At 42.9% G+C, this 17,692-nt stretch overlaps 1 protein-coding gene across 2 annotated transcripts in view; it reads right to left on the bottom strand.

Annotated features, from left to right (window-relative positions):
* The window catches only part of slc1a2b (solute carrier family 1 member 2b), a 31,199-nt gene extending 15,818 nt beyond the window's left edge, over positions 1-15,381 (bottom strand). Inside the window, exon 1 of one of the 2 annotated variants that reach the window (XM_044035788.1) lies at positions 15,177-15,381. The gene's annotated coding sequence lies outside the window, so the exon portion shown is untranslated. Of the gene's footprint in view, positions 1-40; positions 118-15,176 lie in introns of those variants that run through there. The other variant, XM_044035789.1, reaches the window with a different exon arrangement.
* Between the last annotated feature and the right edge of the window lie 2,311 nt (positions 15,382-17,692).

Below are 17,692 nucleotides of genomic sequence, written 5' to 3'. Positions count from 1 at the left end.
CACACACATCAAACAATTCCAGGAGAAAATAAATACCTACAAAGGAAAAAGTGGAGGGAGGAGTCAATATCTGAGCTTAACAGTCCAAATCCATCAGGGATTCCTGCATTCCCTGGACCCTGTAATCCCCCCAGAGAGCACACTCCCAGATTTATCCAGCCATGAGGGATAGTGAGGGAAAGGCCGTGCAGTGGGGATGAGCACGATGATGCCGACTAATGGCACAATACGGACAGTAGGGCTTTGTTGTGGCCCTCTCGCTGAGAAGAGAATAAATGACAAAGGAGTGAGGGACAGAAGATTTAATGTCCATAATGTTGTTGTTTTGGGGCTTTGATGTCCTTGTGACGAACAGCACAAAGAGGTTAATGTTTTCTGCTCAGCGGAGTTAGGCTGCAACATATTATGTCACACTTGAGGCACAGTGGTCCACGAGGATATAATGGAGAAAAAAGTAGAATCTCATACAGTCCATAAAATTCAAACATCATGTGCTTTACTAAACACGGACAAACACTGTTAAGGAGCACAGTGTGAAAACTGTTGTAAAAGAGGTAAAGATTGTATCAGACAGATATCCCTGTCACTACATATTAAAGTTAGTTCGATATCAGTATCGGAAGCAAAAACGGTGATGTATCAAGCCATTCCAAATACAATGTGTTTCTGTTCATGATACAGGCACAATGAGATTCACACATTCAAGTCACACACTCATATACCAACATAAAGATTTACATATTCCCACTACTCAACACAACTCCAAAGCACAAACGACCAAACGTGATTCATGCGCGGACGGTGTCACACTGATTTCCCCCTCGTCTCCCAGCAGCATGGGACTTCACATCGCATTGAGCGCTATCACATTATTCTAATTAGGCAAATGTGTTGGAAAGCTATTTCCTCTTCAGACAAGTGAGCGGACGAGCAACAAAGGCAAGAGGAATGCCATCTCTCTCTGACAGCAAAGGTTGTGTCATGAGAAATCACTCATCCCAAATCCCTTAACATGTCATACTCATTCAAGGGGGTTCTGTGTGTGTGTGTGTGTGGGGGCAAACAAGGAGTATTTTTGGGATGGAGATGGAGATGAGGGGTTACACAGGGGGAGTGGGGGACACTGGGGGAAGAGAAGGGGGTTCTGGGGTACACCAGGAACCTCTTAGCCAAAATGAGGGGCCTGTGAGGGGAAGGGGCTGAGGCGGCCATCCCTGCTCTTGGCTGGTACCATGTGAAGCTCTCTGCTTCCTCTCTCTTCCTTCTGAGGGGCTTTGTCCCACATGCAAACAGTGGCAGTGGCCCCAACTCGCCCGGGCCAAGCGCTGCATCCAAACTGGCAGGGGCGAGAAAAGAAGGGTGAGGGGAAGGGTTGAATTGGAGGGAGTATAAGGGTAGTGCAAGGGGGGTGTTGGGGGTAGCGGGCATGTCCAGAATGCCAGTTCTTTTAGGCCACTGATGTCATGCCTGTGCCCACCGTGGGAGAGCAGTGGAGGGACCAAGGCGCCCCTTTCTCTTCCCTCCTCCCCTCCACAGTCTCTTTTTTCCAGGATGAATGAATCTTTCAGAAGCTGCACCCATTGTGTCCCATAATCGACAGCGATTATCCCAATTTTATGCTGCCTTCCCAGCGCGAGGAGGTTCCCTGAGTGCTGGTATTGAGGGTCGCCGCCATGCAGCAAGGACCGTGAGGGGTTGTCCTGGCAACACTGTGTGGCTTGGAGTGAAAGGGATGAAGGGGATGAAGGGGAGAGAGAGGAAGCTCAAAACCAAACACACACACACACACACACAAACACATGGCCTGCACGCACACCATAATAAGACGGGATGGAGCTTGAGAAGTTTTTAAAAGGACAACTCATATAGAACTTATGAGTTTCAGGGAGAAAACAGTGAAGCATTCATTCAGACAAAACGCCTGGCATCAAAAATTAAACACTGTCAATGTCACACTGAAGAAGAAAATGGTTGACAAACATTTAAAAACGACTTTAACTATGAATTAAAGTTAATTCAAAAGGTGTCTTAATAAACGTTGTTCACTTGGGTGTGAATGAACTGATTTTCTCCACTCAGCATAGTCTTACATAACAATTCACACATTTGCACCAGAGACCAGTTGTGTGGTGATACTTGACTAATTCAATATGTTCCATGAAACAGCATAGAGAGAGAGAGAGAGAGATAAATGAGAATACCCAATTCCCACTGGTTTCTTAAGGGGCCCGGTGCCCGTTCTCATGGCTGTTGCATCACAATATACTGTGAGGTAAAGACAACTGGAGCTGGGCCAGGCTCCGGATATATCTGGCCCCTCTGGGCCTCACAGCCACTTGCCATGCAGTGGGAAGAAATGGGCTCACACATAGTGGCTGCCTGGGAGCTGTGAAAAAAAAAAAAGCTCCCTCTCTCCCCAGAATGAAGCTCTTAGCAAACACTTCAGGTTGTGGTGTGCATAGGAAGTGGGAGATAAATTCCAGCATCAGAAGAAAGGGAAGTGTTGTCAATCTCTGCCCTCTCAATTATGTTTCCCCCAGGATGGATTTTTGGGATGAATTCATTCAGTGATAGATAAGAAGATGTGTGGCTCATTGTGCAAATCTGGTTCACTCCATCAGCAGAGTAAACCTACTGTTCTTCAAAGGCTCAACGAAACACAAAAGACTCACAGAGAAACAATATCTTTTATGAAAGGAGGGACATAAAGAAAAGCTCTCATCAAGTGGATACTGCGTGCAAATTCTGCATCAGTTTAACTGTGATATTTTAGGCAAAAGCACACAACTCCGTATCAATTTACCATGACAAACAGAACATAGGTGTGCTCAGTACTTCCAGGTGAATACAGTTGGATTAAAGACTTCTACAGACCAAAATGAACTGCACAGTGAAGGGTTTTAACCTTTTTTCTTTCATTTCTGTACTAAACAAAATACCAAGTCCTAAGGACATAAACGTGTACCACGATAATGAATAATGACTGCCTTTTGCGTTGGATGGCTGCCATTATCCACCCGTAAGGTCCAACCACTGGCACATTTTTGGCTTATTATCTCTTAGCCTGGGGACCTACATTTTTCATTTCTGTTAAATGTTCTAAAAGTCCACAAAGAATTGAGGGGGGTGTTCCACTTTGCTGCGCACTCTGCTTGGAATCATTAGCAATAAACAGCTGTGACTTAGAGAGTTGGTCTCAGTGGATACTTTTATATACACTCTAAGTAGCTGCCTGTGAATCTGTTAACTGAGTCACACTCTCTTGTTCGATCAATGAATGATGCCAATTGTATGGTGTATATTTTTAATATTTCATGATTCTGCATATTCTCCCTTCAGATGAATAATTTATGACCCTGTTTAATTTAGTGTAATGTGTTATTCCGTCTGACTGTAACACTGTTACTGTGTCTGGTGAACAAAAGGTAATAAAGACAACATAAATACTCCCTAATGGACGGGAAAGCAGAGCAGGCATTCAGGACCATGGTCAGAGACACATCCTCAATCCTCAGCTTAGGATCGACTTTCCTTGGTGCTGAAGGAAGTGCAGTTACCTCACATGAGCCTGAGGTTGGCACAGACCAAGGGAAACATCAGGGGAAACTACAGTTATCTGTCAAATGATTATTATACCAAGAAGCACAAATAACCATGGATAGATGATGAGGTTATTGACCTCTAGCAGCTAATTTTATTTGACAAATTATTTGAGTCTTTTTTTTACATACATATTTTACATTGTCTATTATCTTTATAAAAAAGTCACACTAAATGGTTATTTATTGGAATTTATTTTTATTTATTTGTTTTTTAGTCATTATTATTATTATGAACACAACTGCAATATCAAGAAAAAACAAGTGACTTGTTTGAAGTTACTGCGATGTCTCTTTTAGTTCGTCCTCTGCCTGTAACAGCTACAACTGTGACAACTCTGCTCTGTTTCATTGTCTGTTTATCTATTTATCTCTTTCTTATGCACCCCATCCCGGCATTGCATGATTGAACCATACTCGCCTGCTTCCTCTAAAGTTTGTTCCTTTGTTTGGCACGACTCTTTGTGTCAATAATGAGGCAGTCATTAGTGAGAGCCGCTGGGAATCCTGAGGCTACACTGCTGTGATCTGCCCATGTGCAAACTGCCCATTAAGCTGGGCAGTAAATTTGGGGAATCCATTTCTTTGCAAAATATCTACAGGGGGAACGTCACTGCCAGGCAGAGCTACAGCTGTACACTCAAATATAATTACATAATGTATTTATCCTGTGCTTTTCCCCCACGTCTACATATCTATATTTGTCATCTAATATTTTCAAACCTTGTCTCATCTAGGCCAATTCATCAGTATGGCCAAATATTTTTTTTTATTCTCAGTAACTTGATAAACGCCCGCAAAACTGTATTTCTTTCATCCAAAAGTTTATTTGATCAACTTAAAAATGTGTAATGTATTTATTTGTTTATTTGTTGGGCCAGATTCGGATTCATATTTAGTTTATACATTGTGTTTATAAAAGGAGTCGGATCAGAGGGAAAAGGCCATAAGTGTTAACCTATTTAGTTATAGCAATATAATATATAATATAATGAAACTGTCATATTGTATCAGGTGTAAAAAGGAAAACTAAGCATAAAAATCAGCATTATACTGTATATGGGCCATATGTGCTGACCATGTAACTCTCACTGCTTTTCTTCAGCATCTAATATCTCTTATCTGATTCTGTGATGCCATTTCTCTCAGTTTGAACCTTCAAAAGCGACAATCAAAAGGATTTTGTTACCGCTGTCCCCCGTCCCCAGCCCCCATCGTCTGCTTAAAGCTGCTCAGATGAAAGGTCAGTGGAGAGGAGAAGATCATCCATAGTCATGTGAGGATTTTCCTCTTATTATGCCTCCACGCTGCCTCTTCCATCAGACGAGGTGTTGCACACCTATTGCTGATCACTCATTATTCTCCTCCTATAGCTGTTCTGGTATTTATGATGGGCTGCATATGAAGAAATGCTACAATACTATCATTAGCACAGGCACATCTGTTTGACAGAGCTGGCTGTATAGCAGCACGCTGCTTTGGATGGCTTTGGTCCGATCCCCATAGGATCTCATTAAATCAGCCAGTAAGGTGGGACCACCCCACCCCCTACTCCAACCACCGCTATGGAACACCCTCTACATTGCTGAGGAGGAGATGACAGGGAGAGGGAGAGCGAGAGCGAGAGAGAGGGAAAAAAGATGTATAGTAGTCAGTGGTAAGAGTGGGAGGGGTGAAGCAGATAGATGTGTAATGGTGTGTGGGGGAAGGGTAAAGGGAAAAAAGGGGGAGGGTGGAACAGGGAAGGTGTGGCTGATGAAGGTATAAGGATGGAAACAAAGGGATGTAATGGCAAACAGAGGAGAAAGTAATCAGTGGAGTAATGTCTCTGCAGTGATACAGTACGAAGGTCCTCCGTGTTCTCGGGTTATCAGCGGATACATGAGGAGCTGACATCTGTGTCGGCCAGCTGGCCCCGTGAAATTCAATTTAATGCACAAATCATATTTCATGCACCGCCACACTCACCTGCCACACTGTCACATTTCAATCATGTGTAGACAATGTACGCGCGCTGTTCTATCACTGAGCGCCTCGCTCGCGTTTGTGCAAAAACGTTGTATAGACGCGCGTGTGCAAAAGATCACGCCGTTTGACTGTGTGAGGTCATAAATCTCTGCTGGTCCAATGCCGCTGTCTCTGAGGTGAGGTGAGGGAGCGAGGAGGGGGCTACACTCTCACTTAGGATTTGCCAATAAGTGGACTATAAGGAGGAAGGATGTTCTCGCACTAATTAAACACTGGAGTCTGTGGGGACTGAGCACAGCCTGCAGCAGAAGCCATGCCCTACTCTCCTCACACCACCCTACCGTGCTGACGGAAAGGGCATTCCTGCACACACACACACACACACAGATCATGTGTCAGGCAGTCAAACTAGATGACCACTAACACACACACACACACGTCCAAGCATATCTATATATATGTATATCTATCTATCTATGTATATATGTATATATGTATATATATATATATATATATATATATATATATATATATATATATATGTATATTGCTTTAAAGCAATATACATATATATATATGTATATATATATATATTTATATATACATATACATATATATTGGTAGTTTGCTCCCTTACCTTTCACACAACAGCTATAAAGTGAAAATTCTAATAAAACATTTAAAATGAGACTAAAAAATAAATAAAAAGTGCAGGAGGAAAAACAATGAAGCTCCAATGTGTAAAAAAGTAGTGACATCTAAAGGCGAGACTACAGATTGTAACTAATGGCTGGATTCTGCTTCAGAACACAAAATACCGCACACTCTTGCTGGTTTGTCTGTTCAGGATGCGCTAGGAAGAAAAAAAAATGGCAGCACAAGATGGTGGCCTCCTAAAAGCAAGACCTTTAAATAAGTGATAATACACTTATATACACTAAAAACATAACTACATGTAGTTTATTCAACACTGGACTTTTGACAGTCACGTTTCTGTCATCCACTATTGTTTGATCAAAACAGCTCTGCTGCTTATTGGATGTGTGCCATATGGTATTTACTGACTGAGTGTCATGCTACGCTCATTATTGTAAACAGAAGCCCAAACATATGCAGGTGCGTCCTGTAGTCATTTAAACATAAACACATTCTGATGCGCTATGATGATTAAACCGTTGAAAACTCCTTGACAGTTCTTATATGTGTGTCTTGCACTGAGGAAAAGCACATCACATCAAGGATGACTGGAACACAATATGGAAGCGGCATAATCAGGAAAGCAGTGGAGTGTGACAGAGCTGTCAGTGTCTGTGCGTGTGTGCGTTATCTACAGTACACATAACTCCTCCCTCCTTTTCTCTCGGTTTTTCTCCCTCCCTCTTTTCACACAAACGCGCACACACACACAACCCGTTGTGTCAAAAAAGAACACGTCCTCGACACTTGTTTTCCAGCAGACCCTGCTATCTGAATTCATGCTGTGTCTTATTTCAAAGCACCCAAAGATCACAAAACATCTATGAACCAAGTGGCGACCGGTTTAATCTCATATTTTGAAGCCTTACGACTGGTGATTTAGCCGACGCCATGTTGAGTTTTCGCAGATGTCACCCTGCAACCAAGCACCTAATGGACGATACCAGCTGTGAATCACACTGGTGTCCGCTAATACTGTGTGTGCTGTGCTTTATCACATATTTTCTCTACATGGGAACATCATTTACATCATTTACTGCCCAAAACTCTGCAGGAAAATGTTTACTGCTACTATTAAGTAAGACGTCGGCTCATTTTCTCTGACCAAACTACATCCACTTTGTATATAAAGTCTACGCTATGGATCTCTATGAAAACCTGGGGTGCACCTGAGAGTTTCTGGCCGAGCAAAGGGGGATTCAATGATGCATGAAGGAATTTAAGGACTATGCCGTGTTTGAGTTCAAACGGCCTTTCAAAAAAAGGCAAAAACTGAGTCTGTCTGTGCTGTAAAAGCTTTAGTATGATGTGAGGCCTTCAAGCGCAGCAAGGCTGCTTTCCTTTTCCCGAGTAACTTGCCACTGTTCTTTTCAGAACCACATCTATACAGAATGTTTCCCTCAGATCTCCCCTCAGAACTGTTGCCTCTCACTGACTGGCTGTTACACATGAAACGCCACAGGGGGACACATTATTCGCTGCATACTTTGTCAAGCTATGTAAATATTTCTTCAGTCACGAGCATCGCTGGAATGCCATTGAGAGCAAACACACTCTCACTTTTCCGCCGCCCTGATTCTGACAGCCCTGCCTGTACTCACAGTCTATCACGAGATCCAGGGAAAAAGTGTTTTTGACACATTTCCACTGTTTGATCCCCGACGCAGCCAAATCCCCCGAGTGCACTCATCCCGGCCCGCTCGGAGAACGGTAAACCCCGCGGCAGTCGGGATTCCAGGATTCACTACAACATAAATACCAACAAAATCGGGGCTCACTCTAATCCTCCTACTCTACGAGGAATCAGGATCCCCAGGGATGTCAGGATCCCTCTCAGCACAAGGATTCTGTGCGGTGTGCATAATGAAGCCTATTATATGAGATTAAAATAATTTTACAGCTGTACAGATAGATAGATAGATAGATAGATAGATAGATAGGTAGATAGGTAGATAGATAGATAGATAGATAGATAGATAGATAGATAGATAGATAGATAGATAGATTTAAGCTCCTAATTAACCAGTGCATAATGTGGTGAGCCAAAAAAACCCTTTAACAAACCCTGCTCTGTGTTAATCAGCCATTGAGGCAGGCCGCTCTTGGAACATGCCGCCCTGAACAGAATAATGGGCCACTTTACAGGCCTCCAAGTTAGTTCACAGAACCCAGAGCTGGGAAACCGCTCGCACAGGGTTCATGAAGAGGAGGGGCGATTTAATTGTTTCCTCTGTTTTGTTTTTGGAACCCCCATACACACACACACACACATACAGAGACACAAACCCCTCCTCTTTTGGTTCTGAAAGGAGGCTAACAAACAGGCAATGAAGGGGATTGTTGTGTGTCCCGCTGGACGAGTGGGTGGGGTAAACAAACGTAGACTGAAGGGTCTATCAGCTCGGGGCAGTGGGGTACAGCGCACATCCAAGATTGGTCGGGCTTCTGTGGCGTCGGAATAGTTAAGAGGCGCTGGCAGATTTGGGGGCGAGGAGGCTCGTGGGGTGAGGTTGGAGGGAGGTAGACAGAGAGAGAGAGAGAGAGAGCAAAGGGGGTTTATTCCAGAGGAAGCAGGAGGTGGACATGGGTGCTGATGTTCCTCCTCTGGGATTGGGCATTGTCTCCCCACCCCCAAAGTTCTCATGCATGCCCTGTCTTGGCTCCAGAAAATGTCCGAAAGTGATGGAGCTCTCTGTGATTAAGCGGACAAGTGGCAGCTCTGCTCTGTGCTCCCACAGCTCAGGCTATTTACAAACTCAAGAGGAACATTAAGGCCGACTGATCCCCCCCAAAGCTGCACAAAGAAGCACACAGACCTGCCTCAGGGGCCCATTGCGCTCTTAAATGAGGATTTCTGGAATAGCAAAAAGGGGCACAGAAAGAGAAAGATGGGTACGATGGGGAGGGAGAGTGAGGGAAGTGGGTAATGACAATAGTTTGATTTAAACTTGAACTTTTTTCAATGTGTGCTCCCAGTCAGCTGATGAAGGATCAAACGTGAAAACACTATCCAGCCACTAACCTCCCAGCATCATCAAATCCTTTCTTTCCCTCTTCACCATGATCTTCCCCTTTATTCCTCCATTCATTGAACCTTCCATTATCATCACTCTGAAACTGTCAAAAAAGCATCACGGCAGAGACGAAGGATGCGAGGAGAAGAGCAGCTGGAATCACTTGGGAAAACTTCACCAGAAGTTTGACAGAAAACAATCTCATTAATACAACTAAACATTAATTAAAGCACATATTGAAAGTGTCTTTGATTCTTCAAGGGCGACTTGAGTCAAATATTGACAACTTTGTTAGCATCTCGACTCAAAGTTGAATCAAACTATTGCAAAAGCTTTTTGTTTTGTTTTGAAACATCTGGAATATTTGTATAAAACCTCAGGGGCTGACAATAAGGAATACCAGAACATATCCCTGTGGGTTACCACATCAGTGGGCGGGTTTACTCTCAAATGGGCTGTCACATGGATTTATTGGGAGTCTAATGTGTCTTTATTGAGGCATAATCCCATGCTAGTGTTCATCACCAGTGTCAGTGGATGATGGGTGGCACAAGTGTTGTGGCAACAACAATAATCTCTTAATATGTGCATCAGAAAACTCTCCATTGCTGCAGTTTTATTGCACCTATTAAGTAACTATTCAGTGCCACTGAAAAGTAACAGGAAATGACATCAGGGACTTTGGTTTATGTTGCATTTTTACCTCCAAGGTCTCACTTGTATAAGACATTTTAATCACAATTTATCATCATTTGATCATCATTTCAACATCAACTCCAATTTACTAGCAGTGTGAATCTGTCACATTGAATCTTGAGACAGTTCTTCCAATTGAGCCTCCTATTTGTTTTGAAGGAATCACTCCATGTGCTTTAATTATGGTTCCTTTGTTGCCACACAATGGTCTGATTGTTCTCACTGGCATGGTCTTTGTTGCCAAGAGGGAAAAAAACCAAAACAAAAATGTGAACCCCCCACCCCCAGCCATCCCGCTTTCTTCCTTTTACCAATCATTCTCGGAGCAATTTCGCGACTCCCCCTTGCTGACCTGAATTCTGACGTAGCAGGTGCCAATGGGACGTGAGTGGTTTGGGTTTTTGGAGGACGGGATGAGGCCATCACAGTACCAGGAAACACTGACTCAGTCACCGAATGTTAACTCTCTGGATCTTCTAAATCTGAGTCATACATCATTCTGAGAAATGTTTGTTGTTGTTTTTTTCTTAAACATATTAGATGAGGTTACACGCTCATCTCACCATGTGTTGCCTTTCATTTTTGGGCAATTTTGGACACATGTTACTCTGACCATGACCTTTGAACTGTGTTGAGAGAATATTTCTCGTGTGATCTTTGCACTTGTTACACAGCCATTTGTAAATGCTCTATATTTGGACTATACCGTTTCAGAATCTGATTTTTATTTTAGTTTATTCTCCATGTATGTGCAATTGTACTCCCTGTATTTCTATTCCATGACCGCTGTCACAAGAAAACACCATAAAGGACAATCCTCTGATCACATACAGTGGGATTTATGATATTTAACATTAAATCCATGTGGATTATTAGCTGAAAAGTGTTTGTTAGCGGATAAACACATGCATGCGGTTCCAATTTGGAGGTTACATCCCATCTCTCCCGTAAAAACGGATCACAAATCACGCAGTTTAACGACCGCCGCTGTCTCACAGTGAAACTGAAGAAACGCTTTGACCGACTCGCTTGTGAATGCCTCTGTTTCTGTTCCTGTGCAGTCATACAGAAGTGAAGGGAGCCAGGCTCTTTGTTTGGTGGGACCCATGGGAAAGGCCTCACTCTGTGCAGCTCTCTGAGAACTGAAACACTCATTCTATAGGCAAAGAGAGAGAAGATATCGCACGAATCCCTCATAGTGGGAAGATTCACACCAGGAATGAACCGGTGGCGAGAACGTGAATCGCAATTCAAGGTCCGAGAAAGCGAGGAGAATCATATGGGAGACAAAAAGGAGAGGGAGCGACTTTAACGTAATTAGGAAGGAGGGAAATGAAAGGGGCAGCTAAGAGAAGAAAAAAAACAGAAGAGGAGTATTGATAGAGTGAGAAGGGGAGAGACAGAGATAGACGAGCGTGAGGGTGGTAAAGAGTGAAAAAGGGGAAATGGATGGCACTTTGGCAGGCGCAGCGTGTTCCCAGGAGGATTACTCAAGCACTAGATGCCACTAGATGCCAGCAAGACCATGGACAAAGTTTCATGAATGGACACACACACACACACACACATGCAGACGTGCACACGGACATAAAATCTGTTGTATTTCACCTGTTTCCTGTCTTCCATCTTTTCTACAGAGCTTTTATTTTTTTCTCTCCTCCACTTTTCCCAGCGTCTTCGTCACCCTGTGTTTACCCACTTTGTCTTAATCTCTCTTCCTCACCCCCTCTCTCTTCCTCTGTAGCCTTTCCAAACAGCAGCGCGGAGAGCTACGACTTGGCCAGGGACAGACAGGTAACATATGCTGCTATCTTCAAGCTGCTTGTGCAGCCCTTTGTGCACTGGCAGCGCTCACACAAAGAAGGGAACGCCACACCACCTTGTGCCCCGCTTGCTCACTCCATCACGCAGCCATTTATCTATTTGGAACAACAGAGAGAGTCCTATATTTTACTGTCTGTCCTCCTCGTCTTTTTCACTTTCTGTCCCTCCCACGCGGCAAAGTTACTCCCCTGCTCTATCTCGCACTTCGCTCCGTGTAAGATTTCCCAGTTCATCTGGCAGAAATTGACACATTTGTTCAACAGACAAAGAAATCAGGGAAAAGAGGCCAGCACTAGCTGCAGGCTGCTTGCGTTTGTAAAATCAAATTAATCACATTTTCACTACGAATACAAGCCCTACCACATTATCTCCATTACGTGTAAACATGCCATAGGATTCAATGAATCTTTCTCGACAATGCAAATGCAATTTTCTCTTCACCATCTTCCCCAGCTAACTGTTAATTGGCTCATCACACCAGTATCCCACACAAATCCATGCAGCAAAGATTCCTCTTTTTAATGATTCTCGAGCACGACAGACCACAATAATCAAGCCATCCATCAGTGAAGGAGCTGACGGTTCATCGATCTATTGATTTTTGTTGTTTTTTTTTACCAGTATGTTGTTACTTCTATTTCCCCTTCCCTGATTATGTAAACCCGTCTTAAATAAATGTGTGTGTTCTTGTATGTGTTGGCCTCTGTAGGACCTTTTCTGGCATAAACACTGACCGGGTCAAGTCCTCATGGAGACTAGAAACTGGTCCTAATGAGGCAGAACCTCATTCCTGAGAAACTGGTTGCAAATATGGTGATGGTTAGGCTTACGAATAACACTTTGTTTAGGGTGTCCAAATGATTAGAAGTCAATGCAGTGACTACGCAAACCTATGTGTGTGTGTGTGTGTGTGTGTGTGCCCACCTCAGAACAAAGGCACACACACACATACACACGCACGTCCATATAAACATCTTTTTCTGCCATGAATAGCCTGAGCAACTATGCACCAATTAAAATAACCGTCTTCACAGATGGTTAACACAACACATCCTGACAAACACCATTCTGACTCATTTCAATGATTCCACTTGGAGATGGGCGAGAGAGGCTGCAGGGTCCTGTCTGGCACGTGAGAGCCAGCGCTTTAGCTCGGCGGTTACATAATTCATCTCCGGATGTCGTTGCCTTTGACACATCTACAAAGGAAGGAGTCTGTCGTGGTGACCGTCAGAAACAAAGCCAAATACGGATATCTAGCACATAATTAACCATTGGTATATGATGAGATTTGGTGTGAAAGCTTAACATGAATTCATCTTCACAGATTAATTTGTTCAACAGAAAGAAATAATCTACGAGGTGATAAAAAAAAAAACAACATAAAACCGTGAGACAAATTATTAGAATGTAGCTTAACCGCATGTGGCAAATATGACCATCCAGGGAAATGATTGTTAATAATGTGATGTCTGTTATTCCCTAAATGCAGGTAAACAACATTATTATGGCACAGCCAGATAAAAGCCACTGCATGAATTCCTTCACACTAATGATGATCTTTAAACAAATGCAAATGATGTGCATAACGTGGCTAAACAATCCCATTGATGTAGATGCGGGAATTCCGATTGCTTTGTAATGGCAGCTAATGTGACGGCAGCGTGATAATATAAATACACAGCTCCCTATTTAAAAAAGAAAACAAAGAAATGTTACTCTGTCAAATGACTCATCCATCCTGCCTGTCAACATGTGTGAGTGTGCAGTGCACGTTCTAAAGCGGCAAATGCCACAGTACAGAGATCATTCAGCCCGTGGGAAAAGGACAAAGTGCATTAGATGCATGGACACTTTCCGCTGAAGATTCTCCCGACAATTCTGTGCCGAAGGCCACGGCCTCATCGCACCGCATGCCTTCCACACACACAATACACAACGGTAGCCACTTCGGTTCACCATGCAGGTCCATTCGAACACGTTCAAATCCCAACAAGGTGTATGCAGGTGAGGCTGATGAAGAGAAAACCCACAAGCTCACTATGAACATGTTTGTTTTTTTTTTTTGGTTATATATATGTGACAAACCAAGAGTGATGCCGAAGGCGATCAACTGATGGTGCCAAGACTGTTGGTTTCCATGGTGACGCTGATGGTGCTATTGGAAAAATAGTGTGTGTGAGCGAGAGAGCAAGGGGAGGGGGGGGTGGTTTATGAAGAAGGGCAGGGCCCGCACCAGTGATTGGCTCTTGAAGTGGGTGGTGATGGTAATATAAAGGTAATAATGCTGAGGTTTCCTCTTCAGCAATTCTTATTTGGCAGTAGCAGAATGTGATTTGCTGTGACACCGAGCGTCCAGCCATGAAACAAAAGACGCCTTTGACAAACTAAAGATGCACAAAAAAGACTTAATAAGAACACTTTTAAATATCCCCTTCTGTTTTTTCAGAGTGAAACAAGATTTGCATGTTATTTAATAGCCAGTCAAAAATAATCAGTCAAAATGAAGCGACAACTTGTTGCCAGTAGATTACCATGAAAATATCAGTGCAGCAGAAGCGCAATGGACACTGACAAATCTGTGCAAATCCATCACCTGATTATCGGTGTTCAGCTCATAGCAACTTATATATCGTTCTTCCTAGTGACACGGACACTTCTGTCTGACTGAGACATGAAAATGTTGCGCGCTTGGCTGGAGCAGGACCAGTGGAGCCCTGTGGGATAGTTTAGGTCAGGCAGCTTTACGCACAATTAAAAACACAGCAGTGACAGAAAGGTTACAGCCAGCGTTGGCAGCAAAGTGCTTTTTCCTATGGTCGTGCCTTACATCCACATGCACGAATATGATGTGTTCCCTGTGGTGATTATGTAAGTGACAGGGAAATGACAAGAGAATGACTTCGATATTTTACCTGCGGCAAAGCAGAGAGACTTTTATTTTGACAGGTGCCTGTAAGAAGTCAGCAAATGAAGATGTAAGTGAACGCAGCTCTTTTGTTCAGCCATGTAATGCAATGCTTAGCGTATATTTTTAATGCCCCACAGTCTCCCCCTACTCGATGTCTTATATGAATTGAACCCCGTTTTCTTGAAACTGGAATCATTTCAAGAAAATGCACGAATAAATACTACAAATCTGCGATCGATTTAGGACAGCTCCGCATACAGCGGCTCCACTTAATATTTGAAATGTTCATCTGTCACTTCTGCACAAATGTCTCAGTTGAATCAGTCTTTCAATTAACCTTTGACTATTGCTGATTAACACATAATGAGAGACGGGGTTAAGACGCGCCGTGCGCCTCACCGTCTCCATCGGTCCTACTATTGTGCCGCGCTGTGGTGCAAAAGGGGGCGAAAAGAAGCACAATTTTACCTTTGTTGAAAACCACGATAAGAAAAAGTTTTTGGTCTTGTCCCTCTGCGGGGTCTTGTCGCATCCGCTTCGGAGACGGTGAGCCACGAAGCGCACAGTGGTCCAGGTGCAGGAGCGCGTTCACACACCAAACGCAGGGATTTTCAGTTAAAATCCGAGGAGCTCAACGATCTGCTCAACGATCCCACTGAATGAGCTGTGCCTCACCTCGCTCCTCGGCGTTTTACTCACCCACCCCTCCTCCTCCGCCCGTCTCCCCCCTCTTTGTCTCATGTGCATGGGAATGCCAACTCCCCCTGGTTGAAGATGCAGCCTATACCGTATCCATATATCCCCAGTTTCTCCCTCTCACGCTCAATGGGGTTTTGAGTTTGTATGGCAGCGGTTGGACAACACTTTTCTCCAGAGGGCCACGCTGATTTAAAGGAGGGCAAAGGGCCACACATGATTTATGACAACACATCATCATGGCAACATTTACATTTTAAATATTAACAAGCTGGTGTATATAACAGAAATATAAACACCCTTCAAGAACCATACCCAATGTGTCCCATTTAAGGAGGTTTACTGGTAGAAAAATGAGTAAAGTGTATATTTTTAACACCTTTAAATATGTAAATGATTTCTTACTTTCTTTCTTTTTCTTTCTCGCCCCTGTTCTCTTCGGCACAATGATTGATGTTTATGGCAGAGATGGGCATCACTTCTCTCCAAACGGCCACACTGATATAGATAAAGGAAGCCAGGGGCAACACGTTATCATTTCAACCTCCAAACAGATTTATCACTCCAGTTAAACCCACAGAATAGGCCGCATGCATAACATCCTGTACCATTTGTGTATATTCACACGCAGAGCAGGAGGTCCTCAAATTGCAGCCTATAAGCCTTTAACACGTAAGCCTCCAAATGTCCCTCTTGCTTATTTTAACCATAAAAGGGCCAGAAAATGTCCTGTGAGTAAATGCTTTTGCCCATTTTCTCCAGAATAACTTTCAATAGACGATGGTCTGTTAACAATTTAAAATGAAGAAAAACAAGAAGTTTTATTTAAAAACATGTGGTTTATGGATGAGGATAAGACATATTTATAGTTTGGCAGTGATGTTGTCGAAGGTGAACAGCTCTGCTTCCGTGGATGTTCGCTGAGTTGTCATTAGATACTATATGATCAATAGATTTGGTGTGAAGCATTATTTTGTTTTTAATGTAAAAGTTAGTGAAAGTTAGTATATGATTAATATTTTAATTTTACATTAATTGCACTGGTGCACTGTCAGTTGCAAAGTTTCCATGTTTTTCCCACTCAAATACTAATTATAATGGTTATTATAACTCCTATAACTCGTTCTGACCCTCTGGGATTACATGATTCTTATAAAGATCTTTTCATGCTGAATGAGAGGATAACATTTCTTCTCCTGTAACCCCCGTTGTTAGTTTATTTGATCAGTGTTGTAATTTGGGAGTAGTACTCTGGGCATAATCAGATTTTGTCCACAAGTGGTAAAAAGAGAGACCAGAATCTCGGAAAGCAGTGGCAACGACCAGGAAAATACTCGAATAGTCGTCAAAAAGTGACCGGAAAGGATTATAACCACTGGCGTTTGCATGTCACATCCGCAAAGAGCGAACAGGCAATTAGACAATAAGGTAAACTAAGAAAAATTGGATCAAAATTATTTAGACAATGTATTTTTTACCCGCCATTGAATGTATATGTATACTACCCTAATCTCTCCTCTTCCAGTATCTTGGACTGCATTTTAAAGATTTATTCTGGCATTGGCAACATGGAAAATATTATTTTTTAAAGGGTTGAACTCCACTACACTGATAAAGTTCCACTGCAACAATTACATTATACCAACTGTCAGTCACACTGGCCTTCACTCATCACTTATTTTTGCATTTTCAATATAATTCTTAGTTCCTGGTTGGCTTCAAACAGCAAACCAGAAGACTTTCCACAATAGTTTTTTTCAGTCATGCATGCACGGATGTGTCTGTGAAACTCAATAGAGAGAGAAATAGGTGTGATCTACAGTTTCAACAGCCTTCAACTCCCTCAGGCATAAACCATACTTCTTACATCTTGGGAGATCATTCAGTATTTTTAATTCTACCTTGCTTCACTTTTTTATGAGCACCTCAAAGTTACTTACCAAAATGATTGAAAAATGCAATATAATGAATTATTTACACACTCATTTTTGAATGTGACAGAAGCTAAAGAGAGAAAGCAGCAGTGGTTGAGAGACCTACACTAAAAGCAAGGGCCAACAATGGCCATGAAGCGTCTAGTCAAAGACACAAAACTGAATTACGTGTAAGTTTCACAGTGGTTACACAACAAGGAAGTTGTTGGCACTGTTGTCTTAACGTACAGGATTGGTTCACACTGCTCAACGACACCTCATTCCTCTGCGTTTCACTCACCCATCCTCCTCCTCTGCCCCTTTCCCAGCTCTTTGTCTCTTGTGCATGGGAATGTCAACTCTCCTTGATTGGAA

Source organism: Solea senegalensis, linkage group LG10, assembly GCF_019176455.1.
Source record: "Solea senegalensis isolate Sse05_10M linkage group LG10, IFAPA_SoseM_1, whole genome shotgun sequence".
Classification (NCBI taxonomy): domain Eukaryota; kingdom Metazoa; phylum Chordata; class Actinopteri; order Pleuronectiformes; family Soleidae; genus Solea; species Solea senegalensis.
This window is presented reverse-complemented; position numbering and strand designations above follow the sequence as displayed.